The sequence below is a fragment of the Mauremys mutica genome, chromosome 24, assembly GCF_020497125.1.
Source record: "Mauremys mutica isolate MM-2020 ecotype Southern chromosome 24, ASM2049712v1, whole genome shotgun sequence".
Classification (NCBI taxonomy): Eukaryota; Metazoa; Chordata; order Testudines; family Geoemydidae; genus Mauremys; species Mauremys mutica.
Window position 1 is genome coordinate 10969899 of NC_059095.1, and position 10533 is coordinate 10980431.

Consider the following 10533-nt stretch of genomic DNA (forward strand, 5'->3'; position numbering starts at 1 on the left):
GGATGCAGTCATAGCACTGTACGCACTCAGTCGTAGAGCTGGGTGGGAATTCTTTGCTTAAAGTTTTTTTTTTTTTTTAGCAAATGCCAAATTCATGGGGCTGTGTCAGTTTCAACAACGCTTTCATTGGGAAAGTCCAGGAAGGAATTTCTGGTGAAAACCAGTTTTTGGTCTCAGCCTCTTCCCAGGGAGAAAATACCGGTACAAAGTGGTCTGTAATTTAGCGGAGAAAGGCAGAACAGGAACCAGTGGCTGGAAGCTGATGCCAGACACATTCCAATTAGAAATTAGGCACAAAGGTTTGACAGGGATCGTGATTAACCACTGGAGCAAACTGCTAAGGGCAGTGGTGGACTGTCTGTCTTCAGCTCAAGACCAGCTGCCTTTTGGAAAGAGATTCTTTAGCCAAACACAAGTTATTGGGTTTAAAGGGGGCGAGGGGGTGAAATGTAATGGCCTGTGTTATACAGGTTAGACTAGATGAGTCCCTTCGCGCCTTAGACTCTGTTAATCTAAGAACTCCCCAGTTCATTGAATGGGAGGAGAAGCCATTTCCAGCTGCAAGTTAGTCGGAAGCTAGATTGAGTCAGTAGTGAGTAGGGCTGGAGCTGTTCAAACCCTCCTACATCATATGACACATGCAGCACCCAGTCATGCACCCACACACAGAGCATCCCGTAATGCACACACAGCACCCAGTCACACTCACACACACACAGAGCACCCCATAATGCACACACAGCACCCAGTCACACACACACAAACACACAGAGCACCCCGTAATGCACACACAGCACCCAGTCACGCACTCGCACCCAGAGCACCCCATAATGCACACACAGCACCCAGTCACACACACAGAGCACCCAGTCACACACAGCACCCAGTCACACACATACAAACACACAGAGCACCCCGTAATGCACACACAGCACCCAGTCACGCACACACACCCAGAACACCCTATAATGCACACACAGCACCGTGTCACACACACAGAGCACCCCGTAATGCACACACAGCACCCAGTCTCTCACACACACAGAGCACCCCATAATGCACACACAGCACCCAGTCACACACACAGAGCACCCCGTAATGCACACACAGCACCCAGTCTCACACACACACACACAGAGCACTCCGTAATGCACACTCAGCACCCAGTCACACACAGACACAGACACAGAGCACATAGTGACACACACACACCACCCCGTCACATGCACACACACACACACACACACACACAGAACACTCAGTCTCATGCTCATACACCGCACCCAGTCATGCGCATACACACACACAGCACCCAGTCAAACATGCGCACACACTCACACATACAGAGCACCCAGTCGCACAGACACCACCCAGTCTCACACACACCCACAGCATCCAGACGCACACACGTCACACGCATGCACACACAGAGCCCCCATCTCTCTGACTCACACACACACCCCACACTCAGTCGCGTGCGTGCACACACACACAAAGCCCCAATATCTCTGACTCTTTCTCTCTCTCTTTCTCTCACACACACACCCCTAGTGTTTCCAGCAGCAGACCCTAGCGCACCCCCCAGCTTAGCCCTACGGAAGCAGAGCCAGCCCCTCGCGTTGCAAACTATTCCCACGATTTACAGCCTGTGGACAAATGTTGCTTCCAATGAGCCTTCCGGGCGCCTTGCTTCAGCGCCGGGGCCTGGGGGTTTGTACCGCGGCCATTCCACAGCCCCCTGAAGTAACGCAGCACCGCGCTGGAGGAAAGCTAGAATGTCAGCTGAGCTGCACACAGGAAGCCAGCGGGATAGAGTGGCTTTGGGACCAGAAATAGCTGGGAGGGCTGTGCCGGCCCCCTTTGGATGGCGGGGAATCACCTTCACAACTGTACAACTTGAATGGGGTGGTGGGATATTTTTGGTGGGGAAAGGGAAGTGTCACAGTGACTGCCCTTAGGTAAAGGGGCTCAATGCTCCACCCTCCCCTTCCTACTGTCTTTTATTTATAAAGCTCTTTGCACTGGGAGGCAGTGTTGCCTAGTGGATAGCGCTCTGGCCTGGGACTCTAGAGACCTTGTGCCCTAAGTCCCAGCTCTGATAGGTGACCTTGGGCAACTCCCCTCCCCTCTCTGAGCCTCTTTCCTCTCCCGCCCTTCAGTCGGCCTTGTCTGTTCCAATTGTAAGTTCTGTGCCTCTGACTATGTGTCTGGACAGCATCTACTGTCACAGAGGAGCCTGCCTCCCCAGCCTCCCCACAGTGCATCACTCTTTTAGTAATGACCACCACCTGTGTATATAGTGGTTTTCACCTGTAGTGCTCAAAGCACTGTATCACTGTCCTCATTTGACAGTTGGGGAAACTGAGGCACAGAGCAGGGAAAGCAATTTGCCCAAGGGGATACAGTGAGTCAACAGCAGAGGGGAGAAACAGAACCCAGGTCTTGAGTGCTTTACTCACTAGACCATGCTGGCCCAGGCCCAGTGCATACAGAGGTGGCAAAAGTCCCTTAGCTGCCAGGGAAGGACTTCCCCCGGTGTAGGAGTGCCCTAGGCTGCCTGGCACAGTGCCCCTCACAAACACCAGCGCAACGGGAGGGTCGGGGTGGACATCCCGGAGGTGAAGCATGGAGTCTCAACCAAAGTCTGCCTCAAAGGTGCTGAGCGCCTGCAGTTCCCACCAACCTTGGTAGGACCCAGGTCTGGAAACATTGTCCTCAGTCATCCCCTGCTGCCCACGGGCTTTGGAGCAGATTGGTGCGGGTATTGATCAGAGTTGGGGAGGGTGTTGTGGTGGAAACGAACCACCCAACACCTCTTTCGAGTGCCCATGAAAGCAGGATTAATGCCATGGTGCAGTCCCCACTACGGCCAGCCGCCTTTGTGACCATGCAGATGAGCTGCAGCCGACAAGAGACAGAGGCTGGGGGAGCGTTTCCTGGGAGGGTGGCCAAGGTCCTGACTGATGTTGTCAGCAACAATCATCATCCATGTTAATAAGCAATCCCAAGGAGACGTGAGAGGAATGTCTCATTTCCAGGCAACGTGCTGATCCTGCGCATGGTGCATAAAGGGCTCTGCTGATCCTGCGTAGCCAGTAGGAGAACCTGGGAAGGCAGTGGGTGTACGGATGTCCTGCTCCGAGGAGAGTCAGCACTCCACTTCCCTTTGGGGATGGCTCATCACAATCCCGGGGGGTAGACACACCTGAGTTAGCTTTGATCTAGCTAGCTCGGGTACTGGAGCAGTGAACCAGGAGCAGCGAGGGCTGGACAAGCTTTCCCGGAACTAGCAATTACTCCTAGGGTTGGACTTTGCTGCCACGGCTTCCCTGATCCGATACTCCAGCGAGCTAAATGAAGCTAGCTCGGGTACCTCTACGCTAGCTGCAATCACACCCCGAAACTGCAACGTAGAGCCACTCTTTGCAACTGACCCAACATCACAAAGCAGCTTGGAGAGAAGAGCTAGGGCCAGGATACAGGTGCCCCGACCATCTGCGCCCCACTCGGAACGCTCCCACCTGACAGACAGTGGGGACAGCCGCGGTGCCCTTGATGCCATAGGCAGCTGCGTGAGGAGGGCAAAGGGAGGGGAACTCCCAGGTGCCAGCTGCCCTGATCTGGCACGCAGGGCCTGATCCTCCTGGCCTTCTACACCTAAAATTCCCCTTGCAGCCAGTGGGAGTTGGAGGCAGAATCAGGCCCCAGATGTAGTGTGACCTGGGGGATTTATTGAAACTGTAGGTTCAGGCTTGTCAAAAATTAAAGGGACTGTGCATCTGTCCCCAATAAATATCCCAGTTAAGCAATCTAGCTAACCCTACAGACACCCTTCTGTCTGTCTATCTATCCATCCATCCCCATATACACCATCTATCTGGTGCCACTCACGGTAGTATCTCGGCATATTTATGCAACATCCATAAACAACCAGAAACAATCTCAGGACCAGGTGCTTTTCATGCATCTTTTTCTCTTCTTGGATCAGTTGCCTTTAGATCCCAAGGGCCCATCCTGAACAAGCCAAGTGTCCCAAGAGAGTCGGGATCTATTCTAGGCCCTTACTTTTCCATTTGCTCTAGGCCTGGTTCGATGGGATGGAGTGGTGTCACTTTCCATTACAGACTCTGGTTTCACAGCCCTCCCCGGAGTTTCCTTGTCTGGGCTCCGTTAAGCTGAAAATCCCCCTAGACCCGAGTTCTCTGAAAAAGCCTCCCTGCCTCATTCATTATGAAATGAGTCTGTTAGTGCCCCAGACATGAGCCCAGCGTTGTGATTGGCTGCCAGCGTTGTCACACCAGGGTCAGCGCAGGGAAGGAGTAAGAGGGGGCCCTGCTCTCAGAGCTGCGCTGTGGAGCTAGGGTTTATAGAGTGCTAGGGGCAGGGGGGATAATCAAGAGTCCACAATGCAGAGGGATCATCGTGAATCTAGACGGCCCCTGGCCTAGGGCTGGGGTTTGCCCCTGCATGTGGAATACAAGCCTCCCCTCCCAAGCCCTTCTCTTTATTTTATTCATAAGTTCCATTTCACAATCACACTAAATCACTCCATGCTGTGACCATGCCAGGCACTTTAGGAAAGAGGTGCATAGACTGGAGAAAGCCCAGAGGAGAGCAAGAAAAAACGATAAAAGGTTTTGAAAAGCTGAACTCCGAGGAACAGTTACAAAAACTGGGCCTGTTTAGTCTTGAGAAAAGCAGACTTGGGGGCGGGGGCACCTGATAGTCTTCCAATATGTTAAGGGCAGTTGTAAAGAGGACAGGGGTCAATGCTTCTCCATGTCCATGGAAGGTAGGATAAGAAGTAAAGGGCTTAATCTGTAGCAAGGGGGATTTAGGTCAGATATTAGAAAAAAAAATCTTCCCCTAGGGGTAGTTAAGCTCTGGAACAGGCTTCCAAGGGAGGTTGTGGAATCCCGATTGCTGAAGGTTTTTAAGAACAAGTGGGACACCACCTGTCAGGGATGGTCTAGGTGCACTTGGTCCTGCCTCAGCGCAGCGGGATTGATGACCTCTTCGAGTCCCTTCCAACTATACGATTCTATAAGTAGGGCACTTCCCATGCGGTAGAAGCTTCACAGAGCCTTCAGCCTCACGTCTCACACAGCTCCCCTCAAGGCATGCAGCGCTCACCCGGGAATGCCCTGCCCTGCATCCGATTTCCACATGGCACAGGCTCCCTGGCCACCCTGGATTCCCAGGCTGAGATAGGATGTCATGTGCATTATCTGGGAGGGGGGCGTGGGCTGTCTGAGAGGATTGCAGTCTGGGATGTTCTCGCACCCTAGCCCCTCATGGAAATCTGAAGTGGCCAGAGGAATCTTTCCTTTTGGACTCAGACCTACAACTATCCATGTTACCGTGAAGAAGCAGCGTGGTCTAGTGGACCAGGCATTGGCGAGCGAATCAGGAGACCTTGGTTTTATTCTTGGTTCTGCTGTGCGACCTTGGACAAGCTGTTTCCAGTCCCACCTTTTGTGTGTCTTGTAGACTGTAAGCTCCTAGGAGCACGGGCTGTCTCTTCCTAGGCTCAGCAGTGTGAAGCCTGCCTGTGCTACTGTAATATGAATCTCCCCACACATGGGAGATGAAGCGACTCGCTAGAGCTGGCCAAGAAGTGGTTTTCCTGCCCTGTAAATATTGCTTGGGGTATGTGTTCTGCACTCATATAGAATGGAGGCTGTCTAAGTCCCACCCCCTGTCTGGTCATCATTCCTTTGGGAATCACATTGATGGACTCTAAACTAGAGTATTGACAGCAAGGATGCAACAGCAGTGATGTGCTGGAGGAGAATAAAAATGGTTCAGGGCTTAGGGCTTTAGCCTGGTTCAGTTCTCTGCTCTGCTACAGCCTTCCTGTGGGACCTTGGGCCAGTCATTTAGTCTCTCTGTGACTCAGCTCCCGAGCTGTACAGTGGGGATAATAGCACTGCCCTGCCACACAGGAGACTGGGGGAATAAATACATTAAAGATGGCATGGAGCTCACATAATAGAGTAATGGGGGCCAGATAAGCACCAAAGATGGATACAAGACTCCCTCAGATCTATGGGCAGAAATTGATATTGGTTCAGATACAGATCCCCGAGAGGAAGGAGAGTCTGGTGACTGAGGTGCCGGCTTGGGTTCCATTGCCAGCTTAGCCACAGGCTCCGTGTGACCTTAACCAAGTCACTTCACTTCTCCAGGCCTCAGTTTCCCAATCTGTAAAATGGGAATAATAAACTTTGGTCTGTCTTCTTTAGTTAGATTGCAAACTCTCGGGGGGCAGGGAGTGTCTCTTACTGTATGCTCAGACAGTACCAGGCTCTGGGCTCTCTAGTTGCTACCGTGATGCCATTAATAGCAAGAGAAACCACAGAGATTGACAGCGAAGCCAGACCCACGGGCTTGAATCACATCAGCACTGTGGCTGGAGCAGAGAGGAGATCCCTTCACTAGCCAGCACTCATGGTTGAGCATCCAATACTCCTCTGCCTTTGGGTGAGGCAAAACCTTGTCCAATAGCAGCACAGATCAGAATAGCCCCACCGTCCCCCAAAGCCTGATCCACAATGGAAAATTGCTGCTAGCGCATGACATATTTTAGTGTCCTGAGCTGCTAACTGGTATTAAGAGAGGATGCAGAACAGTTGGCCAGTTTTCAAATCCACAATCCAATAATTTACTGTACACAAGCAGCTAAAGCCAGCCAGCTTTTGGGACAAAATACTGCCGAAAGGTCCGTGTGGCCGAGTGAGCGCCATTCAGCTAGATTTGTAATCTATAACTGCCGGTGCTCATAGGGAAGGTGCTAATGGCAAAGCTGTCTGTACCCCTTCGCAGGCTGAGGGATCTGTGCAAGCTCACTGATTATGTAGGTTAGCATGGTCCAATGCCATGCTGCTTCCTAAATAGACTAAAGGATTCCTTCAGGAGAAGCTGCTGTAGCCATAAACCTCTTTAGGAGCAATTCAAAGGATGGGGTTTACATTTGCCTCCGCTATGTCTTCCTTTATATTCTAGTATGCACATCTGCAGTAGGGAGAGGTCCCTGTATTCAGAAATTCTGGGAGGGGAAAGAATTTGTTATCAATTTGATGAAAACAAGTTCCTTACATGTGCGAGAGAGTGCGACAGACAGTGTGTGGGTGTGTGACCAGCAGAGAGCTTAGAAGCATTTTCTGTAAGTCAAACATAAATATTGCATCGGATCTTCCTCAGATGAGTAAACAGAGAAGATTCTCCCCACCCACCCCAAAAGACCTGTGTTATAAAAGCAAGTTGGAGCATGAAAGCAGAGAGGGGGAGAGGAGGGAAACACTAGATGCCAGTTGCAGAGCTAGGACGGGACAGCAGGAGGCTTTAACGTCTGGTTTCATGCTCAATAGAGCTATAACCCTAGAAGCTTCCATTTGCAGGTAGCCTGTGTGCGTTAGCCTCAGCTTTGCGGGAGCTCAGCTGCGCAGGGTTAGCGTTTTAAAAGAATCGACAAACAACAAAGCTTTTACATTCCAGACACAGTCAGGAAAGGCTCCTCCGTCTAAAACATGCATTAGCTTCATCTGACAGGACGTACGCTGCCAAGATGAAAATCCAGTGCGGCCACCACACAGCCGCTTTATCAATAATCTCACAATATTTGGTGTTTTGCTCCAGCACCTGGAGGCACAGTCAGAGAGTTTAAGATCATAAAGGTCCACCAGATAGTCTAATCTGACCCCCTGTATATCCCAGGCCAACCCCCGCCCCCATCCCAGTCATCTGATTGAAAATTTTTTTTTTTAAATGAAAGCGAAGTAATTTTCTAGCCTTCTTGGCTGCAGAGAAAAGCTTGAAAATGTAGAAGCAGCAAAGAATCCTGTGGCACCTTATAGACTAACAGACATTTTGTAGCATGAGCTTTCGTGGGTGAATACCCACTTCTTCACTTGCATCCGAAGAAGTGGGTATTCACCCACGAAAGCTCATGCTACAAAACGTCTGTTAGTCTATAAGGTGCCACAGGATTCTTTGCTGCTTCTACAGAACCAGACTAACACGGCTACCCCTCTGATGCTTGAAAATGTGACTCTCTAAAGGCCCAGAAACTATAAAAGACCAACAAAAAAGCTACATTTTCTTATTGTTTTTTTAAATCTTGTAATTTTTTAGGCCTGGCTCACAAATTTTTAACACTTGGAGTTACCCTGAACCAGCTCATCACTTTTAAGGGTGATTAACAGCATAAGTGACAAGTTAGTTTATCAAAACGTGGAAGAAAATCTAATTTACTTTTTGATGTTTGATTAATTTTTGCAGGTTGCTCAACTTGAACCATCATTGATTATTATTAGGGCTGCTGATTAATCGCAGTTAACTCAAGTGATTAACTCAAAAACATTATTTGTGATTGAAAAAATGAATCATGCTGTTAAACAATGGAATACCAATTGAAATTTATTAAATATTTGTGGATGTTTTTCTACATTTTCAAATATATTGATTTCTATTACAACACAGAATACAAAGTGTACAGTGCTCACTTTATATTATTATTTTTAATACAAATATTTGCACTGTAAAAATGATAAACAAAAGAAATAGTAATTTTTCAATTCACCTCATACAAGTACTGTAGTGCAATCGCTTTATCATGAAAGTGTAACTTACAAATGTAGATTTTTTTTTGTTACATAACTCAAAACAAAACAACGTAAAACGTTAGAGCCTGCAAGTCCACTCAGTCCTTCTTCTTGTTCAGCCAATCACTCAGACAAACAAGTTTGTTTACATTTATGGGAGATAATGCTGTCTGTTTCTTATTTACAATGTCACCAGGAAGTGAGAACAGGCATTCTCATGGCACTTTTGTAACTGGTGTTGCAAGGAATTTATGTGCCAGATATGCTAAACATTCGTATGCCCCTTCATGCTTTGGCCACCATTCCAGAGGACATGCTTCCATGCTGATGACGATCATTTAAAAAAAAGCATGCGTTCATTAAATTTGTGACTGAACTCCTTGGGGGAGAATTGTACATCTCCTGTTCTGTTTTACCTGCATTCTGCCATATATTTCATGTTATAGCAGTCTCGGATGATGACCCAGCACATGTGTTTCGTTTTAAGAACACTTTCACAGCAGATTTGACACAACACAAAGAAGGTACCAGTGTGAGATTTCTAAAAATAGCTACAGCACTTGACCCAAGATTTACGAATCAGAAGTGCCGTCCAAAATCTGAGAGGAACGAGGTGTGGAGAATGCTTTCAGAAGTCTTAAAAGAGCAACACCCCAATGCAGAAACTACAGAACCTGAATCACCAAAAAAGAAAATCAACCTTCCGCTGGTGGCATCCGACTCAGATGATTAAATGAACATGCGTTGGTCCGCACTGCTTTGGATTGTTATCAAGCAGAACCCGTCATCAGCCTGGACGCATGTCCCCTGGAATGGTGGTTGAAGCATGAAGGGACATATGAATCTTTAGCGCATCTGGCACGTAAATATCTTCCGACGCCGGCTACAACAGCGCCATGTGAACGCCTGTTCTCACTTTTAGATGCCAATGTAAAGAAGTAGCGGGCAGCGTTATCTCCTGCAAATTGTAACCAAACTTGTGTGAGCGATTAGCTGAAGTAGGACTGAGTGGACTCATAGGCTCTAAAGTTTTACTTTTTTTTTTTTTTAAACGCAGTTATTTTTTTGTACATAATTCTACATTTGTAAGTTCAACTTTCATGAGAAAGAGATTGCACTACAGTACTGGTATTAGCTGAATTGAAAAATACTATTTCTTTTGTTTTTTTACAGTGCAAATATTTGTAATAAATATAAAGTGAGCACTGCGCACTTTGTATTCTGTGTTATAATTGAAATCAATATATTTGAAAATGTAGAAAACACTCTCAAATATTTAAATATTATTCTATTAACAGCACAATTAATTGTGATTAATTTTTTTAATCTCTTGACAGCCCTAATTATTATCTGTCTTGTGGTTGGGGCTAGAGATCCACTGTGCTAGGTGCTGTCCAGACATGTAGTAAGTGACCGTCACAGCCCCAAAGAGCTTCCACAACACAGCATGAATAGCTGGATGTAATAAGATCCATCAGAAACGTTTTAGACATCCTCATGGCAATTCACGACTGGTCAATTTTGCGGTTTGTTTCTAGTCAGTTTCAAGAATGGTTTCTCATGCACAAACTTTTTCAACACCGCAGGCGTCATTTAACCTCCCACAACACTGCTGTCACTGTCTATTTTACATTTAGGAGAGAAGATTTCTGTTCATATTTGGGTCAGCAAAACATTTGGCTTTTCAAAATCGAAGTTTATGACCTAAACCACTTGACATTGTCCCTGCAAGCTTGAATATTTATACCACTGCTATTTTGCACATGTAGATTTCAAGGCAGCTTCCCCAGGTGGGTCAGCGCTATTACCTCTGTTGTGTAGATGGGAAAAACAAAGATACTGAGAGCTTGAATGACCTGCTGATTATTATATATTATTTGTATCACAGTTGCATCTAGAAGCCTCAACCACGCTCAGATCCCCACTTTGC